Raw genomic sequence first — 24,811 nt, forward strand, 5'->3', positions numbered from 1 at the left:
TCTCTCATTTCTGTCTCTGGTAAATGCACAACTTTTATGGACTTCATCATGTTTTATGTTATTTCACTGGTTGTCTACCATTCTCATTTAGTTTGATGGTCCTTGGGCATAACAACCATATTTGAAATTTCTTTGTTTCTTAGAACAAACACTGTCATTAGTAAATGCTCAAAAATATTTGATTAAAAAATACAAAATAAACCATGGAGTGTTACCAAACGATAACTGTCTTTGAGAGGAAATGGTAAAAAACATATGAGTCCAAAGTTAGGCAGCCCTGAATTTAAATCACAGTTTGTAATCACACTACTAGCTGTGGGATCTTAGACTAGCTACAGAATCTCTCTGTGCTTACATTTCCTTGATCATAAAATGGGGATAATTACTATTTTTCAGACATTTTAGGAAAATTAGAAATGGTGTAGTCACCTAGCAAAAAGCTTGGCATATAGTAAATGCTCAGGAAAAAGTAGCTATTTTTATTTGCTTTGTCTTCTGTACTTTTATCTACAATTTAAGTAACAGAGTTGCATAGACCCAAATATACACTATATGGCTTAAATAGTAATGAGAGGAGGCCAGAAACAAACTATTGACGTATTTTAAACTGAACTAGAAGAAACCCAAGACATTCTATTTATAATCTGGACTTGGATCCAGTAAGCAACTGACCACAGCTGCTGGATGGATGTACCATAAGGACGTCAGGTGCTCACTGCTCAGTGCTATGTTTATCCAGGGGTCTACACTAAACCCTCAAAAAATGTCTTCATGTACAGATGGTCTGGGCTGCATTTCACTCAGTTTGTATGGTTGACAGTAGCCAATTTGTGTCAGGGAATAATCCTACCCTAACCTGGTGGAGGGATCAATTCACCAAGTATTGTCTCTTTCTCGTTACTAATGACTCCAAGTACATGAAGTAATCTTTCTATTAAGCAAACATCTTTTACACTAAAAATAAAGCTCGTGGTTAATCTGGAAGAATTCTTTGCCCAGGAGTTCTGGCATTGGTGAATGTCTTGTTGGGAGAGCAGCAGAGTACTAAGGCCTACCACCCAAAGTGAAAACAGACCACAGTACAATAGGAACCACTGGGATAATTGGATGTGTGTATTTAGGGAATCACAAGGTTGCCAAGGAGAAATGCACTGTGATGGACTGTTTAGAACAGAGCAAGTATTTTAGGGAGAGTAAAAAATATCTAATTCTATTTTGCCAGACATCATTTGTAAATATAGTTCTATCCAGGGATGAAATATTATATGCAAACAAGTATGCCAATAACTCTTTTCAACAAACACTTGTCTGAACTTGGCTAAGAAACTTAACATTGTCAAGGGAGTTGTTGCAAATGATGTGCTTCTATTTGCTAATATCAAACAGTCCTGAGCTGGCTAAACCATGCTCTCCTCAGAGCCACTTTCTTGGAAGGTATATGGATAGAGATGTGTGTGCAACAAGTTCTGTGATTAGATTACTGGAGCTGGTAGTACTAACCTGGTAATATAGGTGTAGCAGGTACTGATGGTGCTTTAGGTGTCTCTGAAAAGTCATGCTCTAGGGTCCCCGCTTCCTGGGCTCATGTCCTGGCTGTTCCTTTTACATATTCTCAGCTACCTATTGTATCTACAGTAGACCATGCTCCTGCTTTCCCCTCTAGCTTCTCTCTGCATGTTTTCTCTGCCCAAACACACCTTCTGAACTTTTCCTCCTGGGTAATTCCTAGTTTTCCTTTAGGTCTCAGCTTTGACATACCTCACTTTAGAAAGTAGTTCCTGAACACATCCTAAGATGCCTCTCCTCTGTTCTCCCATACTACCTGGTATTTCCTTGATTACCTGTTTGTCTTTCTCCCATTAGTATAAAACTCATTAGATCTCTATGTTGGATCTTGTTCATAGTTAAATTTTCAGTGCCCGGCAAATTGCACTGAATAAGAGATTAATAATTGTTCAACATATGAACGAATAAATAAGTATACCCCAGACAGCCTAAGAATCCAAAAATTGATAAGCTGTGTCCACATGATACTAGAGAAAGTAGTCATAATAGAGATGAAGCAAGATGATTTGGTGGAAATGTGTTACTTTTTAAAGATAATTTATCTTAATTTATGGAACTATTTTGAGAACAATATAAAGAACTTTTGTGTACTGATCCACTCAAGAGTAAATTGTTGACAGGATACCTCATCACCTCCAAATACTTTATTGTGTATTTCAAAAACAAAAACAAAAACAAAACAACCAAAGGCACTTGCTAACATAACAAAATACAGAGAACTAGAAAATTAATTTGGACTACTGTTTAATTCTCAGGGCCTATTCAAGATTCACCAATTATCCAATAGTGTCCTTTACAGAAAATGGTCTAGTCCAGAATCACAGGTTCTATTTAGTCATCATAGTTCCTTAGTCACCTACAGTCCAGAGCAGCTTTTCAGTCTTTCCTTGATTTCCATGATCTTGATACTTCCAAAGATTTACACGTTAGTTTTGTTGATGTTGTTGTTGTTTTTTCTTTGAGGGTGGGGATTGGTATAATATCCTCCATTCTGCATGTGTGAGATGTTTTCATGATTAAGATTGGATTAGATTGACAGGAACATCACAGAAACAATGTTGAATTTTTACATTTGTGTTTTATCAGCTGCCACATGATTTTAATTTGTCCCTTTATTGGTGATGTTAGTGTTCATTACTTCACCAAGGTAGTGCCTGCCAGCCTTCACTAGTGTAAAGTTACTTCTTTCTCCACTCCCTGCCCCTGTAATTAAGAACTTTTAGGAGAGGTATTCTGAGACTATGTAATATCTCATAATAGCTGGTACCACATTGTGAAAAAAGGTCCATGTAGTGAGGAACTGAGGCCTCTAGCCAGCAGCCATACTAGTGAGCCATCTTCAGAATGACTCTTTTAGCTCCAGTTGAGCCTTCGGATGGCTGCAGCTCTGACCATAACCTTGACGACAATATCATGAGAAACCCTGAGCCCGAACCACCCAGGTAAACTGCTCCCGAATTCCTAACCCCTAGAAACTGGGAGAGATAAATACATATCTGTTGTATCAAGCCACTAAGTTTTGGGGTAATTTTTATGCAGCTATTGATAACAAAAATAATATGTAAACAGGGTGACTAAATCATCTTGTTTTTTGCCTAATGTTTGTTCCGCGTTTAGTCCTGAAAGTCCCATAATTAGGAAATCCCTCAGTCCTGGACAAACTAGGACAATTGATCATTCTAGATGTTAGTCACAATATAAAGTGTATGCACATTGCAGAGTCATGAATTAATGTGCATAGTGGATAGCAACAGCTTAATAACCAGTGTAGTTGATATCATCTTTAACATGAAATAGTTAAAACAGATGATTCTTAAATTTCTTCTCAGCCCCAAATTAAGTCTTGTGACTTAAGTTTTTGGGTGGCAGCTACAAAAATAATTCCAAAAACTGGCAGGCTGAAGCTAGTCAGTATATTTTAATGCAAGTACTAAAGTTGTATCACTGCAATAAGGGGATGTCTTGAATCAATTCATGGCTCACAAAAGAGTTTCTGAAACCATGGGGTTTTTAATCTAACTCCTGCTTGGCTGAAAAAGTTTTAGGTCCTCATCTTAGTGTTTGATCATTTCTCTCTTGTCTGTGTGGAATTTTTCAAAAAGCACAAGTTAACAACCCCAACGATCTGTCATTTAAACAAAAGAAGATTTATTATTTTTATCCAAAGAACAAATTATTACCTAGTTCAGCAAAGTGTAAAATTTCCCTCCTTTTTAAATCCTGATTATATGTTGCCTGTGTGGGACTCCATATGCACTTTAGTATGGAAAATTAATCTTATTTTCTTGTAGAAATACCAGGAACTTGAAAAATAGATAGTGGCTGAGGATTCCAGGAGAGAGCAGAGGTCACCTGTAAAATCTGAGGAATCTGACCACGAGCACAGTGGGTCCTTGGAGAAAAAGTATTGTATGAGGGACAAAGAAGATGGAGAACCTTATGAGGAGCCTGTTGAATCATAATTAACGTGGAGGGAGTGGAGTTGTGACAAAGTCATTTTCACTAAAGGTGAACCCTGGGGCAATTAGATGATGCTGTGCCTGGTCCAGTGTTTCCAGTCTAACGTCCGACAGTGGTTCTGCAAAGCCTTGAGGAGCAGAGATAACCATCACAGTAGCAAGGGAGGTGCCAGTGTTCCAATTTGTACTAAAACTTTACTGGACTTCATGTTTGTATTGTACTGAGTCCTTTTGGGCTACTATGTGATGCTTGGGGACTTTAGGGCAGGCACTAGAGCATAAAAATGGATCTTCTGATGTGGTTGTTTAAAAATACGTCAATAAGTTCTCCAACACTACTCCATGCAAAAGGTACAGCTTAATTTCTTTTATCTTGGGTGTGGGCTGTCCTTAGTAATTTGCTTCTTGTGAGTAAAACATGGTGGAAATGATGCTGTGTGGCTTTTGGGACTATACTATAATAGGCATTGTGACCTTCTCCTCATTCTCTCTCATAGATCACTAGTTCTTGAGTCATGAGGATACTCAAACAGCCTTACAGAAAGGTCCATATGGCAAGGAACTAAGCCTAGTTGCCAATAGTCAGCAAGGAATTGAACTGAGGCATCCTGCCAACAGCCACATGAATACGCCACCCTGGAAGTACATCCTCTAGTTCCAGTCAAGCCTTCGGATGACTGCAGCTCTGATCAACATCTTGACTGCAACCTCATGAGAGGTCCAGAGGCAGAATCGTGCAGCTAAGCAATTCTCAAATTCCTGACCCAGAAAAACTATGAAGTAACAAATGTTTACGGTTTTTGTAACCACTAAATTTTAGAGTAATTTGTTATACAGCAATGGGTAGTTAATGTATCTGCCAACCCAGAGATGAAATCTTAGGCTTGTTTTAACAAAATTTGGTGAAATAAAGGAATATGACTCTGTTTACCCTTTGGACAGTATGTTGCAAATCACGTGGATCCGGTACAGTAAGGATACTAAATACAATGGTCGATGATAACATACATCCTGGTTTATGGGCCCTGTGGGCCACTAGGACCTTTCCAGGCATTTCCTTTTCTGTCTTACTCCATGATCATTGAGAGTCTGGTCTCCAGAGACTGGTATTCCGATGGCAGTAAATCCTGGAACCATCATCTAGTTTCAGGACCCCTGACTATATTCAGTTGTAACAAACCAATATGAAAAAGTCTATGGAGACAAGCAAGAGCAGAGAGAATGAAAACAATTATTTGCCTTCTTGGTGGTGGTGGCAGGGGAGTACCCAGGTCAAGACCTTAGTTTTCAGGAGGACCCACTCTATTTTCTACACTTGGATTCTGTGAGATCCCACTATATTCTTCCAATTGCTCCATTTATATCTGAACTAATTTGAATGGTTTCCTCTTCCTTGCAACCAAATGATTCCTAATTATGATAGGTATGTACTCATTGCCCTGGTGGGATGGTTGGAGCTTAAGTAGGTGTGGGCCAGGGTAGTCCCAGGGCTTTCCATGCAAAGGCCTGGTGCCCTGGGAGGACAACTGAAGTGGAAGTAGGTGTCAGCCTGGGGGACTTGGGGCTCTCCTTGCAGGGGACAGTCAAAGCTAAAGTGGCGGAAAGCTGGGGGTCCCAGGGTGCTTCATGCAGAGGGCACTCTAGTAGGGCAGCTGGAGCCCAGGGCAGCTGGAGTCCAGAGTGACAGGCTCTGGGTCCCAGGACTATCTATGTAGGGGTTACCCTAGGAGGGTGTCTGGGGGTGGGGTGAGGGCTTGGAGTTTCTGGGGCATCCTGTGCAGTGGGGCACCATGGTGGGTCGGCTAGAGCCAAAGTGGTGTGGGCCTAGAATATTCTGGGGTGATTTGCACCTGTGTAACCTTGGCAAGGCACCTAGCTATACTAAGCATTGACCAGAACAGGGATGTCTCAGTGTGTGCCATGCTGAGGCTGCCTTGGTGGGAAGACTTGGAGGGAAGGCTTGGACTGGTGTGAGCTAAGGGCCTGGGGCTTACTGAGATGGTAGGACAACCAGGGTGCCTGAACCCAGCTCTGGCCTGCACTATCAAGGTAGAAGGGAAATGTAAACTGTGGCACTCTCTAGCCCCTGTGACCCAGAGAGTTCTCACATCTCCCCCATTGTTTGGCCCTGTTATAGGGCTATTTCTTTTATATTCTAGTTGCTCTTTTAAACCATAGCTTTTTTGTTTTTCCGTGCCCCAAAGCAGATGAATCTATTCCTGGTCCCTCACTACTACCCTTCCCTAATACAGTTCATAATGTAAGTGTAGGGGTTTCCTTCCTTACCATGTCTCTGTTTCTATTACCATTCTCTCTGTGGCCTCTCTCTTTTTTTGTTGTGCAAAAGCTGTTCAGTCATGCCTCAGTTCTTCATCGGGAGGAGTTGCTCTATAAATAGGTAGAGATATAGCATGTCAATGGAGAAGGTGAATCCAGGGTCTTTCTACTTCACTGTCTTGGATTGGAACTCTGTATCAAATGATCCCTGCAAGACAGAGTCCAGAATCTTGTTGCTGATCCCTTATTTCTACTCTATAACAACATCTGTGGGACAGAAACAAAAGCCCTTGGGCTCATGGGTTCTTACAGCACAAGATTGGATGGCATACATGGATCTATTCTTTTATTTTTTTTAAGATTTTATTTACTTATTTGAGAGAGAGCATGAGCATGCGGTGGGGCGGGGGGGCAGGGGAGAAGGAGAAGCCGACTCCCTGCTGAGCAGGGAGCCCACCGTGAGGCTCGATCCCAGGACCTGGAGATCATGACCTAAGCCAAAGTCAGAGGCTTAACCCACTGAGCCACCCAAGAGCCCCCACATGGATCTATTCTTAACTCAAGAACTATTCTTATAGGAAGCTAACCCCTAACAAGTAAGTCATTCCTGGGGAGCTTCAGGTTATAAGTCCAAGGTGACAAACACTCGTTTAATAACTGAGTTTAAAAAAAAGTGGAAATACACTCTTTTCTTGAGTAAAATGTGTTCTAAACTATCTTATATTCTGTAGAAAATAAATTATTTCAACCAAAAATGACTCAAAATCTAATAAGACATTTCTGAATAATCAAAATATCCGTGGGGTTTCTCATCTAAATTTCAACAAATGGTAAATACTTGAGACAAGATAATATAAAGTACTCATAATATAAAGTACCCATAAAGTACCCAAGAACTTAATCTACAATTAAAAATAAAATGCATGAAAACAAAAAAGAAAATCAAATTCTTTGTCCCAGAATAAAAACCCTGTGAATAGTTTCCCTGGGAACTGAAAGCCCTGCGTGCCTGCCTCTGAAATGTGCTGCATTGATTCCTAGCTGTTAGGTGGGGGAATGTCATTTTGCAAATGCAAAGTATATTAGACAAACATTTACTGGTGATCTTCCAGAAAAAAGCACCCCTTACTGTTCAAAAATAAGGAGTCATTTTGCGGGGTGAAAAGATTGCCTGTGCCACCCACATTCCAAAACATGCTGTTGATTTCACAAAGGTTTTATTTACTGTTTCAATTGTGACCTGATTCAGGCCCCTGAGGATTGCCTGTTCGCAAATCTGATTGCAAATTTAATTTTAGTTCAGAGATGATTTAAATAAAAATGAATTGTTCAGGTTGTCAGCGCTATGAAAACATATAGAAGGAAACATACACACAGACAATATTCCAATAGGAAGACATTACTGCATTTTGGCAAAGTTTATTTAAAAGTAATTTTTCTGCTCAAGACTCAAAATAATTTCACAGCACACCCAGTGAACATTTTTTTTTTTAATCTGACATGAAGAATTTAGAGATCAGAGCAGAGATGGGAAGAAAAAAACATTCAATCAAATGATTTTTTTCTAAAAATGTTAAGGAATCTCTTTGGAGGCTCTAAATGAAGCAGTTTGGTTTCCCATCAAATTTGGAATGCTGAGTAGATGTATTAGCTTTGCACTTTTGGAGAACTTGGTGGGATGGAAGAACACAGTGGCATTTGGGGTTTGGCAAAACCTCTCAAATTATTTTTCAAACACTTTTGGTTTGGCAAAGGCAGAGTGGATTTTGCCAAATGTCTTTTTCCCTACTTTGGAACTCAAGTGTACTTCAAGGAAAATTTAATCCATATGCTTCTGATTTACTTATTCTTAAGTCATCAAATTATTGTCTTGAAACAATTGATTAATGCTCAAGAAAGTCTTTTGATCTATTTAATGAAATAGTTATAAAACCTCCTTGCACTCCATTCCTTCTCCTTTGCCCTGAATGTTGAAGTCCTGTGATGTCAGCATTAAATCAAGCCAAAATTTTGGACAATTTACATTTTGTTTCCTATTTAGAGCCCAGTGAGTATGCAGTGGTTATAAGATTAACTAAAAATATAGCCTATTGTTACTGGATAATATGATTATAGGGTTATACAATTTTTTAAAAATCTTTTCCTCGGTACAAGAGTTCCCTTTTCCATCCTTCTCAGCAATCAGTCACCCACTTTCCATATCAACACACAGCAGGAAATGGTCCCGTACATTGTTGAATAACTCTAAATGGAGGTTTTTCTTTAATTTGTGATTAAAGTTCACAGTAAGTAAAGTAGTTATTATCCAGGGAGATTATGCAATAGTTACCTGGGAAATGTCAGCCTTCCTTGGTGTCACCTCTCTAGGCTTATGGTTAGGCTCTTTGCTGGTATGGGAGTCATAGAGGCACTGCAAATCCTCCAGTGCTATGAAGAGATGTCATTTCTGCATCCAAATCTACTTCTTATTTCTGTCATTTCTAGCTCAAAGATACAAAGCCTAGCCCCAACCTTGTCTAGCCAAAGGACTCACTCATCCCCTAGCATTTACTGAGTACTACCCTGGTTAGCCAAATAAAAGTACTGAAGCCAAAAAGAGAGGCACAGATCAAATAGATATTAAATGCATATATCAAGTTATGTTATGTTCCGAGCTTAAATGGTAAGGTGGAAGTGCTTTCTGGTGATGTCTGGCCAAGCAGAGGCAGCGAATGGCCATAGTTAGAATCAATCCCTTGGATAGAAGAGGTATCAAGATTATGATTACTACATGTCCTCAACTGGCCCAGAAGCTCCTAGGAAGCCTTAACACCTTGGACTATTTGACAATGACCTCACCCACAGGAAAGTGACTTTTGTATAGGAGCATAACTAAAAGTTGTAAGGAGACTGACTTGGGGTAGGGACAGTGACCTAATTTAGGGGCTGGCACAAGGCAGGGGGTGAATGGATAATCTGGGCAAAGAACACCAGGACATGAAGCTGATTCACCTCCTGGCTGTGCAGAAGAGGTAGCTCCAATTTTGCTTATGCTTGTCCTGAGCATAAAGTTCTTAAATAAAGCTGTCCTCATGCTTATGTTTGAGAGTTTCCTATTATTCTCTATAACACACAGATGTCTGGGCCAAACACTATGTTGTGGGGTCTTGGTGATAAAAACTATGTGCTGGGTGTGTATATATTTATAATTTTCCTTAGAACATTCAAGAAAGCAGATGATATAATAAGTTCTATGATAGGACAGAGTATAAAGGGTGCTTCTAGCAGAGGCAACTGATATTTAAATGATCAAGGAATGTTTCCCAGAGGAGGGGGCAGCTGGTTTCCATCTGGAAAGACAGCTAGGAGTCATTCCAGTAAGGAAATGGAGGGGGAAAGAGAAGAAGGGTATTCCTGCCAGAGGTATCACCATGGGCCAGGGTATAGAGATAAGTTAGCAGGGCTTTTTCAAGAAATCACAGTTTGTTGTAGAGTATGAGAAAAGGTGATGAAAATGAGGAAGAGAGATGATTTAAAGGTCGGCTCAAAATGAGTTTTGTATTTCATGCTAAGGAATTTGGCCTTTATAGCATAGGCAATGGGGGATCATTAAAGATTCCAAACCGGGGAGTTATATGACCAGGTTTGCATTTTAGAAATATCATTTTGGTATGGAGGGGCAGTCTAGGGGCAATGAGGTCAGTTCAGAGGCTATTTCCACCATTCAGTAAAGGTGTTTTAAGACCCTAAAGATCAGGGAGTATAAACTTGAGAGCAAATTTACAAGACTTGATTACTGAGATGTAGGTGATAAGGGACAGAGAAAGGCCAAAAGTAACTCTTGGGTTTCTGTAACTGAATAAATGATGGTGCCATTTACTGTAATGGGGAATTCAGTAAAAATATAGAAGTAGAAAATAGTAAGTTCAATTGTGGACATCCTAGGTCTATGGCACAACCAAATGCAAACATCCAGATATATGTCTATAGTTCAGAAAACAGACGTATACATCAGGGAATTGTTGAAGTATGGGAGACTTTTGTGGTCATTGAAGCAAATATACTCTTTCTGGAAGAATATGTATGGTGGAAAGAGGGCTAAAGATAGAATCCAGTGTTTCTTGCCTGGTGTAATACGGTGCTGGTTTCCATGAAATGGCAATCTCCTCAAATTTAGGAAGCTGATTGGGAGTAGCAGTGTCGAGAGTCCCTGGGAAGATTGCCTCCAGATGTGGTAGCCTTTCAGTGGAATGCCTGGGCATAGTGTTTCTAAGTTTGTGTTGCAGTCCTTGAAGCTGACTAACATAAGGGTCTACTATCACTTTAATTGCTGCAAGTCTCAGAATATAGTCAAGGATATAATCTACCACCTCAACACCTACTTCTGCCCGTCCGCTTTTTTTTCAGAATGGAAATGACCAACTATGGAGTTGCTGGGGGAATTGATGGTCGAGGTTTTCGAGAAGCCCTGGGGGTGGCCAGTGGAGTGAGATGGAAGCTGGGAGGGTGGTAGGAAGGCCAGGCAGGGTAGGTGTTCTTCAGGTGGTGATCCTACATCTCTGACTTCACATACAATCAACAGGTTTGTCAGTTTGTGGTCAATGCAGTATCCAGACTACCTGTGATACTGCAAATACTTCAGATGAGAATGTCACCATTTTGAAATCCTTGATATGAAAAAGTTCAATGAGATTAGAAATTCATATTTTTTTTTACAAGAAATGTCAACATTACATTTGCCAATGAAAGAAAAGGAAGAGTTATTAGATTCTGGAAACGTAACTTAACTGTTGTAAACATTTGAATGGTTGTCAAAATTAAGAAAATATTTTTAAAAGTATTTTTTAAAAGATTTTATTTATTTATTTATTTGACAGAGAGAGCGAGAGAGCACAAGCAGGGGGAGCAGTAGAAGGAGAGGGAGAAGGAGGTTTCCCACTGAGCAAGGAGCCCGATGCGGGGCTCAATCCCAGGACCCTGGGATCATGACCTGAGTCGAAGGCAGACGCTTAACCGTCTGAGCCACCCAGGCGCCCCTAAAAATATTTTTATCATCTACATGTGACAAAGATTTTTCTTGATGTTGACTATAGAGTCTTCACAAGAAATTGTGAGTAACCATTTCAAAATTTAAAGAATGAAATATTTTGGAATTTTAAACAAATTCAGTATTTAACACCTTTTCTAACTCTTTTTATTCTTCTTATAAATTACACAATATAAAGAGAAGGTAATTACTTTTTCACTAATACCATTTAGACATTTCCAAACAATGTCCAGTTTATCCCAGTATGTTATATATATAGTTTTATTATCCACATAGTTTATGAGGTAAAAAAGTTTAGAAGGCACTGACCTGGGAACACCAACATTTAAGGGTGAGTAGAAAAAGAGTAGCCCCTAAAGGAAGCTGAAAAAGATTGACCAGAGAGTGGGTATCAGATAAGGGGAGAGTAACATCACTGAAGTCAAGGGGGTAAAAGGATGTGGTTAACAGTGTCATAAAGCATGGAGAGATTGGATAAGATGACTGTGACAATCCCTCTCTACTTAGCAAAGAGGAGATGATTGATGTTCTCAATGAGGACAGTGTCAGTGGTGTTTCCAGGGTGGAATGTGGTTTACAACAAGTTAAGGAGTGGAGGGAAGTTAGGATGTGGAGGTGATAAAATAAATATACATCTATTCTTTCAAGAAGCTCTACTTTGAAGGAATGAAAGAGATCGCAACTAGAGGTAGAACCATATAGAAATGATAAAAATTATAATGCTTTCCTCACAGAACTGAAAAAGAGAATACATTCATGAGCTGACATAATAGAAAGAGAGTATTTATAGTTACAGGAAGAGAGGGGAGATAAGTAATGGAGCAGTCTCTGAGGAGCTAGGAGGAGAGAAGATCAGAGTACAGGGAAATGTGTTAGCCTCAAATACAAAAGACACCCTTTTCTTGGAGCTTGTAGGGACAGAGATGAGTGTGAGGTTCTGCTACTAACATTTGGCAATGTGGCTACAAATAGTTGAACGCATACTAATCTAGGAGAAGGGAGCTTAAGAAGGGTGGTTAAGTTTGAAGTTTGGTGAAACGGTTTGAAGACCTTGGTTTTATATTGGCTGTAACCTGAACAGATGAGTGATTTTCTCCAGACATATTTAGCAGGTGTAAGAGTGGAGAAGACAGATAGTTGGGTTGATCCAAGATTGGAAGGTTACAGAGTAGCCTTAGTGCAGAAGTGAGGTGGTTTGGAGGGAGAGCACTATAAGAATGTCTGAAGAGACAGACCACAGGACTTGCATAACAAGGGGTGGAAGGGAAGCTCTTGGGATCTCCAAGGTAATAGTGGGACTAGTACTGAACTAGGTGTCAGAGTTGTCAAAGAATGAAGGGGGAGAAGACAACATTTTGTGCAGTGTTAGAGGGGGCTTAGGAGATTTTATTTACAATGAAATGATTCTGTAGATACAAGAGAAAGTTTTGGGGGATTAAAGGACAATGGAAAGAAAATCCAGGAGAAAGGAAGCACAGGGTAATGAGAGGAGAGAAAAGATGATTCCAGAAGTTTGTATTTTAGGTAGAATTGTAGGGGTTCTACAATGCAATAATAGGAGGAATCCATAAAGTCAACAGGGCTTGATGTCCTGGGGGGATGAAGTCTGAGCTGCAGTTGGTGAAACACAGCTGACAATGGACTCAGGGTTTTCAACAAAATATGGTGGGGAAATGTTTAGCCCCCTAAGATGTGGAGCTGGAAATGATGAAGTTGAGGAGAATTCAGCTTTGAGGCAACACTCTTCAGTGGGTTACTCATGCTTCAAATTCTCCAGGATGCCCTCTCTGACACCTACAGATAGTAAGCAAACATTTTGTCAGGAAGGAGACAAGGCAAGAAAAAATATGACATAGAAATTGCTTGATTGGGAAGTAGTTCTGTGTCATCTCAGCTTTACCTTTAAGGAAGTGTTCTGGACAGGAGGCTCATGAATCACAGTCAGCAGGTCAGGCCAGAGCTCCATACAACACTGGGAATATTGCCACATGCAAACCCAGTGAAACTCTGAGTGCAGCTTTTTGCCTCCAGGTCAGTCCAACTAAAACACAATTTTGGCTCAAAAGAAAAAGGCATGTTATCAAGCAACTTTGCCACTTGAAATGAAACTTGAAAAACATCCACAGAACAAAGGTAGGTCTTGATTCACCCTTTTTTCCTAAGGGAATTTAGGTATTAATTAAATATTTATTTCTGTCCTAAATCTGATGTAATAGAGGCATTATATGATTTTAAATTATTTACAGGTGTGCTGTTATATGTATCATTCATTTTGCCACAAGTATCCAAGGTGTTTAGAAGAGGAGGAAGTGCTCATTTGTTGGGGAGTGCTATTTGAAATATCTTTTTCAGAAATAGGTTAAGCCATAATGGCAATATGAAACATTTTTAAAAGCTGCCAGGTGTAAGTATAACAAAACATAAGGATAACATCTGTTTTTAATTATATACCTTTAAAATATTTTTTATATAGAAATGGAATTTTGTTTTTGTCAGATGCTTTTCTTATTTTTTTTTCCTAACTCTTAAGATAGCACTGAGAAAATAATGGGGAGAAGAAAAGGAAAGAAATAGATTAAGTATTAGTGTGATACTATGTATTTACATAATAGCTCTACCAAACACTTAATTTCATCCTCTGGACCCTGCCCAGTCTCCTACCCATCACTATTCTGGTCCCTTTTCTTACATTTCAGAGGACAGAGAATATATCTGGTACTTCATGGTAATCTTTTCCTACACACTGTGAAAGATATATCAGTATTTCCCCCTGGGAAAATGCTTGTATACACTCCTGCACACACATACCCACACAGACACAATTTTAGGAGATTCATGCCTTCTGCTTCTCTTCACTCCTTTGAATCCCATCCTTAAGCTCCCAAATTAATTTCCCTTACTCTATTAAATGGACATTGAGTACAGAATGCCATTTATCATCTGGGGCTGTTTTTACAATCTTTACCTGGCATTAAAAAAAAAAAGCTACCAATCACGTTTGATAAGCTACACGGCAAGAAAGACATACCATTTTAATTAAGGACGTATAGGGAAGGAGGCAGGAGTCTTGGGCAGTAGACTGTTAGGTGAGCGTGGAGGTGAGGTGAAGGCTGTTGGAGCAAAAGCTGGGTAATTATAGACTGAAGTTTACCAATTGTTTTCTCTTAGATCGTAGTCAACTGACTAGAAAGACTGAAAAAGGATTCTTTGGTTAAAGAAAGGATTCCTAAATTTCTGAAGTTGGACACTGCTGATTGTAGGAAAAGACTGGATAATCTCAGAAACCAAAGAAACTTCTAAAGAGTGATGTGGGTAAAAGAAATGCTTACAGAGTAAAGCACAGAGGTACCAGTGAGAGGACTATTGCCCTCAGCGTTTCTCAGTTGAAGCTCGGCCCCCTCGTGGCTTTATACAGAGAGGCAAGGCTCCCGAAGCAGCGGGCCCAGAACAGTCACTGCCTGTATTGCTCCCACCTGACAGTCATTCATTCCTTGACCCTCTCCTGTACGTGCTGCATTTGTGGGACATTTCCACAGAGTTTCAGGTCAGTAACTGTCATTGTCATAGAAAGCTCTGGCCTGCTTTCTTTGCAGCCCGTCTCAGCTGGAGCTGGTGTGCTCAACTCTTGCCAGAAATGAATTCCTCAAATAGATGACTAAAATAAAACTGCCTATGAAAAGCTAGTTTATACATTAAGACAGAGACATAGCTTTAGCTACAATTGTATTTACAGGGGGAAATAAACAATAGAAGAAATCATCAAATAACACTCTCCCCTTCTTTCTTCCCGACCCAGCTTTCCTTCCCTTTTGTGCTCAGCTCACAATCTCTTTGTGCACAGTTTATTTTACCAAAGAAGCTGTTTGATCAACTTGGAATATATCAGCTCAAAACAAATCTATTTAATCAAAAGAGGAGTGTCAGGAATCCTTTGTCTTTAATCTGAAAAAATGGCGGCTAGGATGATGTTTACCAAGGGGACAGAAGAAAGACATCATAATTTTTATGTCTTCCATCACTTTTCACTTGGGTTCCATTTAAAACAAGGTCAGACCCTGATCCCCACACCAGCTGAAGGCCAAAAATCACTCCAAATTTTTTGTTTTTGTTTTTGTTTTGTTTTGTTTTGATGCTTCCCAAATACAACCATGGTATGTCAGTTTAAGACAAAAGAGGGTCAGACCTTCCTACAGGTCCCTTCCCTCTAGAAGATTTTGAGGGAGAAATCCATTTTGTGACTCTATACATAGTTAGGGGGCACATGATACTGATCTACCAAAGCAGACAATCTTAAAGCTGGGAGAAAAATAGCTATAAACGCTCCACCTCAATATGTTGGATTATTTCATCCTCTGTCATGATACAAATATCTATGACATTAGAGAGAGAAGCTTGGTCTGAGATATTATACTCATCAAATATGTGCTCATTATTTTTGAATCACAGATTGATAAAATATGATCTAAATTGTTAGTAATCAGGATTTAGTTTTCCTTTGGCTTACGTTTTCCCATCTGGTTTTGGTTTTGTGGTTGCCTTTCCAGTTCTGAGCAAATGTAATAAAAAAGAAGATTAAGAAAATAAAAACACAATATGATTTGTGAATCTCGTCCTTTCCAACCCTCTAAATAAATAGATATTTTAGGAAATCGAGACTGAGTATGATATTACACTAGAGATTCATGTTTTATATACCCAAACCAGACATAAAATGAACATGTTTCATTCCTGAATGCCATGTTCAATGGAGAACACTGATTATTTCACCCCACCCTGATACTCTGTAACAATGACACTGATAGCAAGAAAGAAAAAAGACACACACAGAGAGAAATTGAGCAATGAGAAAAAGCACAAAAATGTACTGGTTAACATGGCCAAGAGATTGGAGCCAAGGTCTTGGGGTAACCATCAATTCTCTTATCTCAGAGGACCCTCGTATTCTCCTCCATCAGATCTCATCTACACAATGAAAGCAAACACCCTGTGCATCTTGGTTGCCTCTAACTTGAGTTCATGGAATCTATTGCAGGTCTGTTGGTCAAAACATGAAAGCAGTAATAGTACTAATGACAGTTCACATATACTACGTGCCAAGTGTTGTATCACATATGTTAAGGCATTATCTTTGGTTCTCCCAGCAATCTTCTCTGGTAGCCTGCATTATTATTACTATAGGTTTATTGAGGGGGAAATAGAAGCTTAGAGAGGCTAAAAGACTTGCCTTAGGTCATAGCATTAGCAAGATTGTGAAACAGGATTAGAAACCACACTTGTATGTCAGCACTTATCTTTGAACCTAGATCTACAGTCAGAGACAGGAACCTACCAGAAAAAGAAAACTACGTGGAGAGTTTGGAGCTCTGTCTCCTGATTCCCAGTTTGTGCTGCACATCTCCCATCAGCACAATAATTATTACAGTCCATCTCATCTGTCTTCTTGTGTCTCTGTTCTACTAGACTGGAGCTTCTCAACAGTGAATACAGAACACTGATAATGCCGACACATAGAAGGTACTTTAAGCATTGTTGTTGGGTAACAAATGCTAAACATGATTACACGCTGGGGATTTATAATAATTAAGACCAGTTTTGCCTAGCTAATTTTGCATTCTTTTCCAGATATTCAATAGTTTTGTTTGTAATTGCATCCCAACTTTTAAAATGTAGGCAGGTGCAGTTGAAAATACAATTTGATGCATAATTGCCATTATTATACTTGGCATTTGCAAATTTAATTCTAATTACAGAATTAGCTATTGCATTGTATTGAAAAAAAAGAAAGTGTTTTAATTTAACATTTTAATAGGAAGTTTATGCATATTTACTAACTTCATTATAAAACTATCATCAAGTATTTTTGAATATCTATACCACAAAGCACAATTAGCTTTTTTGATGGAAGATTTAGTCTTATTTTAATAGAGGCTTATTTCCCTCACAGCATTGCCTTCATACTTAGCTCAGTCATCAGATGCCCTCTAGTGGTGATAAATAGTAAGTAAATAATAAAATAAGTGGAATAAAAAAAAAAAAAAGATTTATCCAGTAGTGGCTTTTTCACAGTCAGTAATCACATCTGCTCTAATTATTATATAGATCAAATATAATGAAAAAAGAATATTTTCTCTGTCTTTCCTTTCAAATGTAGTATCCTTTTAAAATGTCTCATAGTATAAAAAATAATGGTAAAAGAATATAGACCTACAAACATAGTTATACTAAATGAATAAAGTATAGGGAATAATTAAACAAATGTATGTGTACCTGAGACCTGGCTTAAGAAATAGAAAAGGAAGTAGAAAGATGTAAGTAGAAAATTAAAAAAACTTAGTTTTTTGCTTGATTTAAAAGGCCATTGTCTAGGGCGCCCTGGTGCCTCAGTGGGTTAAGCTTCTGACTCAATCTCAGATCAGGTCTTGGTCTCAGGGTCATGAGTTCAAGCTGAGTGTAAAAAAAAAAAAAATGAAACGAAAAGAAGGCCATTGTTTCTCCTTATGTCATACTACTTCCCAAGAAGCAGAATAAGAAAACTCATCTTCATGCGAATAAAATCAACCTTCAGTTTCATGAACAAATAAGCTCTAGCCAGCTGATCAAACCAGTAGTCGTTGCTGAGAAAAACACTTTCATTTTGCTTTGTACATACTGAGCACTCAATAAATAATTATTTATTTATTTTGTACTCGGTAAACAATCTTCTGCTAATAATCTTGATTGACTCTTTTAAAAGATATGCTGGGGAAATATGAGTTTTTATCATGGAGGAAAATTAATATTATTTATCTGCTTTCAAATTAAATTATTTCAAAATCATTCCCAGAGGAAATGGTTTCATTCATATTCTTTTTTTTTAAAGATTTTATTTATTTATTTGCTAGAGAGAGAGAGAGAGAGAGAGAGTACAAGCAGGGAGAGTGGCAGGCAGAGGGAGAAGCAGGCTCCCCGCCGAGCAAGGAGCCCGATGTGGGACTCGATCTCAGGACCCTGGGATCATGACCTGAGCTGAAGGCAGACGCTTAACAGACTGAGCCACCCAGGCATCCCTGTTTCATTCATATTCTAAAAATATGAATTTTTAACTATTTTAAAAGTCTGCTTGTTTAAGACTCTTGCAATATTGCTATCAGGATCACTTCTCACAACTCTGTCAAATTAGACTACTTATGATTCAGAAATATTTATTAGTTTTCAACATATTGGAAATTGATACCAACTCTGCTATCTTAAATTTGAATAGGACCAAACTGTATTTCAGGGGTCAACACTCAAACTGTGTCTGATGGCAGTTTCCACTCTGTAAATAGAGAAAGTAGTTTTGAAATACTTAGAAACATACAGATGCAATTCAACATGCTTTTCCCACAAGATGTCACTATGGTACCTATGAAATACAGTCATAGATGTATTTGTCTGTCTGTGGCCTTATTTTTAAAAAACAATAAAAATGATCTATACATAGGCACATGATCCTGAAATGAAGCACACATAGGAGACAAGTGAATTCATAGATATCGAATCTCTACTACATATGTATGAAAGCAAACCTATTTGTTTGGATTTGGATGTATTTTGAAATCTTAATTATATGAATCCAAAGGGAAGTATAAAACTGATTATATAAAATATATGTGTGTGTATGTATATACATTTGGTTGTATTCAAGATTATTCCTTCTTAGACAAATACCCTAAAAGTACATGGCATGTCACTTACACTATGACTCTTCTCACCAAATATGTGATATATTCATGGGTGGTTACAGATTGAGTTTGTATATTTAATGTGCATGTGTGTTGGTTAAAGGGTGAATATTGAGTGATTTCTGAGTGATGAACAACTGACAAATTCACATCTCTCTTTGTTTTTGCTTTAAGTGATTTTGAGGTTAAGAGATAAGTCATTCAGAGCAGAGTTCAAAATCCAGCTCAGCCACCTGTAGAACCTCTGGCAAGTTAATTAACCTCCCTGAGCCTGTTTTTTTTAATTTATAAAATGGGGATAGTAACATCTCACTGTGGTTGCTTTGAGAGTAAATTGAGACAATGCATGTAAATCACCTAGCACAGAAGAGATTACTTATAAATGATAGTAGTTACGATTAATTTCAAGAGGAAATGTTAATTAGAATCAGATTTTATGCTTTGATCACAGGCCTTAGGATATAAAAGGCTTGAGTTTGGCTCACAGATGTGGAATTCTTATGTAATAAAATTCAAGCATATCTATAAAAATTAAAACACTTGTAATAACTGATATTTCATGATGGCCTCTAATGAAGATTTTGTTTGCTAAACTCAACTATTTGCTTGAAGAGTAAACAGAGGTTTCGCTTTGCTTTTTGGAATGATTCTCTTATGCTGGTGACAATAGCTGAAATTTGTCTTAAATCAGGCAGCTGTTCAGAGTTAAACATCATTTAGCTAATTGTTAGGCAAACTGTGGAATTTCTTTTTGTCCTCTTGTGTTAGTCCTGCCATGTAGCCTTGTATTATGCTATCGCTAAGCGTTCAATAACTCCCCAAGGCTCTGAGGACAAAGTGCAAACATGGCAGACATCTGCAGCTTGCCAGTTAGTGGAGTCAGCCTTAGATGCTGTGGCCCGGCTATTCTCACCACTGGCTTGTCAGCCATACTTTACAAATGAAAGATCTGAATACCTGAAGGCTGAAATGACTTGCCCAAAGTAATACTGTTCCTAAATGAGCTAAGCCTAGAAATCAAGTGTCACATTGGCACCATTGCTGGATGAGGACTCCTAATCCCAGAAGAACCAGGATTATCTTCTTCAATCCAAGTGCTGTTTTGCTTTTTAAAGATTTATTTATTTATTTTGGTGGGGTTGGGGGCAGAGGGAGAAGGGGGGAAAGTCTCAAGCAGACTTCATGCTCAGCATGGAGCTAAACCAATCCGGGCTGGATCTCAGGACCCTGAGATCATGACTTGAGCTAAAATCAAAAGTCGGTTGCTTAACTGACTGTGCCACCCAGGTGCCCCAAGGTCTTGGTTAAAGACCTAGACCAGGCTGGGACAATGAAGAACAGCCTTCTCACTCATCCAAAGCAGTCAATTTATACCAAGCAGTATGAAGATGTTTCAAGGGCTTTAAGAAATACGTGTTTTTGTTAGATATCTTTATATATATATTTTTTAAATTTCTAAGTTTTAAAACAGGAATACTAATTACAATAAATAATACAATATTGTTAATCATTTTAATAAGGTAAATTGACGTGTTGGCCACTCTGAGGTTCAGAGTCCTACCTGCAGATGGTGACTCCGAGTTGTGCTAGAAGCAGCCTGGGTTATGTTGCAGTAAATTTTTGCTACTCAAAAGCATAGTCTGCAGGTCAGCAGCCTGCAAAACACCTGGGGGCGTGTCTGAAATGTAGACTCCCCACGCCCTACCCAGATCTTTTGAATTGGAAGCTGCATTTTAACCAGGTTCCTAAGTGACCGGTATAGACACTAAGATTTGAGAAGCACCATCCTAAGCACTATATGAAAGAGCCTCATGGAAGCAGTAATCTGTTTAGATTCCTTTCTAATGCTCTGGCTGGCTTGACAAAGGGAAAAACAGTTAAAGTCCTTGGCATAGTTATTGACACTTCTTTGTAACTCCACAAGTGATAATTTCCTTCTTCCTTCTTGAAATTTTATTGACTCTAGGTTGTCTGGCAAAGAATTAGTTAAAAAAAACTGGACAAAAATGTTTGGTTTTCTCCTGTTTTTTTAATCATAAAAAGGAACATTTATTTATTAGGGAAAATTTGAATGACATATGCATAAAGAAAAAAACAAACTATTTGTCAATACAGAGGGACAGCCACTCTTCTTACCATCTTGGTGTACTGTCTTCCAGATATATATAAATTTATTTAATAAATATTTTATTCAATAAAATATATGAATGTATTTAAAATATTGAATAAGTAATGCATTCATATGGTTTAAAAAGTATGAAAAAGTATATAATGAAAGTACTTTGCCCATTTCTGTACCCCATCTGCTCCACTCTCAACCTCAAAAGGTAAATACTCCTATTAATTTTTTTATGTATCCTTCAGGAGATATTTTTATGTATAATCAAATAAATATGAATATGTGTACTTTCTCCATTTTAACACAAACAATAGCTTTATTTTGCATAGTTTTCCACCTTACACATATGTTTTTCTAACGAATGTCCACAGTTATGATACATTTTGTAATTCACTTTATTTACCATAACCATTTCCATGTTTTTACAGTTTTCATAAATATCATTTGAAATGACCATTTGCAATAATTTACTTAACCAGGACAGGTTACTGTTGCATATTTTGTCTGCCCCCTTTTTCCCCCCTCAGGTACAGATACCTTTGTGATAAAATTCTTTGTGTATAGTTTGTCCCACCTAGTGGGTGCTGGGGAGAGCTTCGATGGGCATATAACTAACTGCTGCTAAGATCCTAGAGACATTCAAGTCTTGGTTGTTCAATTCTTTTTCAGTATAGTGGAATACTCTGTAAACTACTAATATAATAATCCCTTTTTCTTAAAATATAAAGAGGAATGTAAGCTTGCAGCGAATAAATCTTTTTTTCTTTTAAAGATTTTATTTATTTGACACAGAGAGAGAGGGATAGCTAGAGAGGGAACACAAGCAGGGGGAGTGGGAGAGGGAGAAGCAGGCTTCCTGCGGAGCAGGGAGCCCGATGTGGGGCTCGATTGCAGGACCCTGGGATCATGACCTGAGCTGAAAGCAGATGCTTACGACTGAGCCACCCAGGTGCCTCACAGCAAATAAGTCTTAACTAACAATGGGGAAGAGAAGAGGTCACTTCCATCCAGCAAATGGTTAAATCATATTCGGTAGAAAAGGAATGGGATTACTTAATGAGTCAAATAGACATGAAAGACAGAACTCACCTAAAACTGAGAAAATGGCAAAGGAACATCCATAGGAAATGAACACCACAGGGGGTCAGTTCCTGCTATAGGAGGGAAAAAATATTAGAAAAAGAAGTGTTTCATTGAAAAGATGTGTTAAATTCTGGAGAACTCAAATGGCTGAGGAAACACCTTTCATCTCTGAAGCAACAGGCTTGGAAAGTATCTAACAGAAATTGTTTTGTTAGAAACTTTGAGGCAGATTCACTAAACAGAGCAAACACATAGTGCCGTAGCTTATCTCTAGGCAAGTTCTAGAGCAGGAGACAGCTGACCATTGCAGTGTAAGGACATGAGAAAGGATTGGATTCAGTTTGAGTTGTAGAGATACATAGAGAAAAACATGATTTGGAAGTACTGGGGAATGCCCATTCTTCTGATGGAATGGTTAATGGTAACAAGAACCAGTGGAGAGAGGGAGTGGACGTAATGTCTTCCAATCCAATATTAAATTCAGCCTCAGAGAGCCAGTCAACCAGGGATTAGAGGAAAATTGAAGACTTAATTATTTGTGATAGTTTGCAAAGGGAAGGGGATCTCAGAAAAGACCTAGAGATTGGAGGGGCATATATATGTGTATCTATCGACTAGCATGCTGAAATAGCAGAGATTGTCAGATGAAATTATAAAGAAATTATAACTGTATTCTCTCACTCTCACATGGTCCTTAGGAAATCTGAAACTTTGACCCATTGTAAATTGGAGTTCACTTATTCCCAAAATGTTTCCAGAGACTGTACTGCTATAGGTAAATCCAATCAGCATCTCACCCCTTAGATTTCTCTGTCATGACTAGGATATCAGTACACCATGTCTACTAAACTCTAGGAGACATTTAGTTCCAGAAGTCATTCTTCACTGGGCTGAGGGAAAAGAAGTACCTGATCCCTCCCATGGATAGAGAAGGTTCTTACAAAATCTTTTGTCGTCTCCTCTCTTGGTCAAATGCTCCCAACTCCTTTTATAGGATGGAGGTAAATAGTTAGCGAAGGGAAATAAAACTGATTCTTGACCAGTCTTGAGTATTTTGCATTCATAGTTTGAAGATCTTGTGGTCTGATCAAAATATAACTTCTAGTTATTTTTGATAATTGATAGGCACGTGCATATGTAACTAGTTTACATCCAAATCCACATCAGTTTTAGAGTTGCTTTTTAGTGTCTAAAATATTGAAAAACTTGTGTGATATGTTATTTTATGAACAATACAGCCTAGAAAGGCCTTTAATTTCCTTGAATTTTATTTTTATGTCCAAGAGGTTATATGTTCTTGAAGATTTAAACTTTCAGGTTGGAAGTGTATTTTATTTTCCAGAAGAAAACATCTATACTATTTTCTAGAGAAAGAAGGAAATGCAATACCACACTGAGGAAACAATTTATGTTGGGAGATTGAGTATATATGTGTAAGTTACTGGATGTCTCTGAGATAAATCTGTGTGGGGAAATGTCATTTTGGGATTACGTTTTTATGTTATGAAAGAGTAGGATGGAGAGAAATGAATAATTGACCCTTGCATTTTCAGATTTCACTGCAAGTAGATAACATGCATAAATACTAAATGCACACCCTAAAGCTGCTTCGTGAGAGAAGTGGATTATATTCTAAAGGGACATATCCAAAGAACATCACTCAAATCACTTATTTATTCTCATCCCCTATGCATGTTTCAGTGCACTTCCACACTATTATCATGTACAGGTTTACACAGCTCTCTGTATTTGCCCTTTTGCTGTTTCATCACTGGAGATAAGAAAACCCCTATACAATTCAGCTTGAGTAAATTAGTAAATTTACAGGTTGGAGTATTACCTGTCTAATATTAGATAACTTTTTGGTTTATAGAAGAGACACTATGAATTTCCTCTAATATTCAGTCTCTGTCAGGGTAGTTTTAAAAATTAAGTTTACACAAAATTGATCCAAACAGCCCGAGTTTCCTCAGAGGACACCAAGGCATATGCAGTACTGAGGTACCCCAAGTATCTTATGGGCAGTGGAGAAAGCTAGACAGGGAGAACATAAGGGGGCTTATTCTTGAACAAATATGAAACCAGCCCTGTCTTTGAGGGCTTGCAGAAGTGGCTAAGGTAACTTTAGGGATCTCATGTGAGCAGGCAGAGGATATGAATAAAAAGTGTTTACTTATTAATGCTAATATACTCTTACTTGTCCCTGCGGATGGAATTGAGTGTGGAGTAGGAACTGGGGATATTTAGGATGTGCATCTATGAGGTTTCTTTTCCTTTGGGTCCTCATCCTCTACCAGGATCACTTCCTTTTTTTTTTCTTAAGATTTTATTTATTTGTCAGAGAGAGGGAGAGAGAGACAGAGAGCAAGCACAAGCAGGGGGAACGGCAGGCAGAAGGAGAAGCAGGCTCCCTGCGTAGCAAGAAGCCCAGTGCAGGACTTGATCTCAGGACCTGGGATCATGACCTGAGCCAAAGGCAGCCACCTAACCAGCTGAGCCACTCAGGCATCCTGGATCACTTACATTTAAAAATATGTCCAGATCTGGAAGTTTATCAGGACCTAATGGTATTATGTAA

The sequence above is a fragment of the Callorhinus ursinus genome, unplaced genomic scaffold (genome assembly GCF_003265705.2).
Source record: "Callorhinus ursinus isolate GAN/ISIS: 27379988/994484 unplaced genomic scaffold, GSC_fseal_2.0 scaffold19, whole genome shotgun sequence".
Classification (NCBI taxonomy): domain Eukaryota; kingdom Metazoa; phylum Chordata; class Mammalia; order Carnivora; family Otariidae; genus Callorhinus; species Callorhinus ursinus.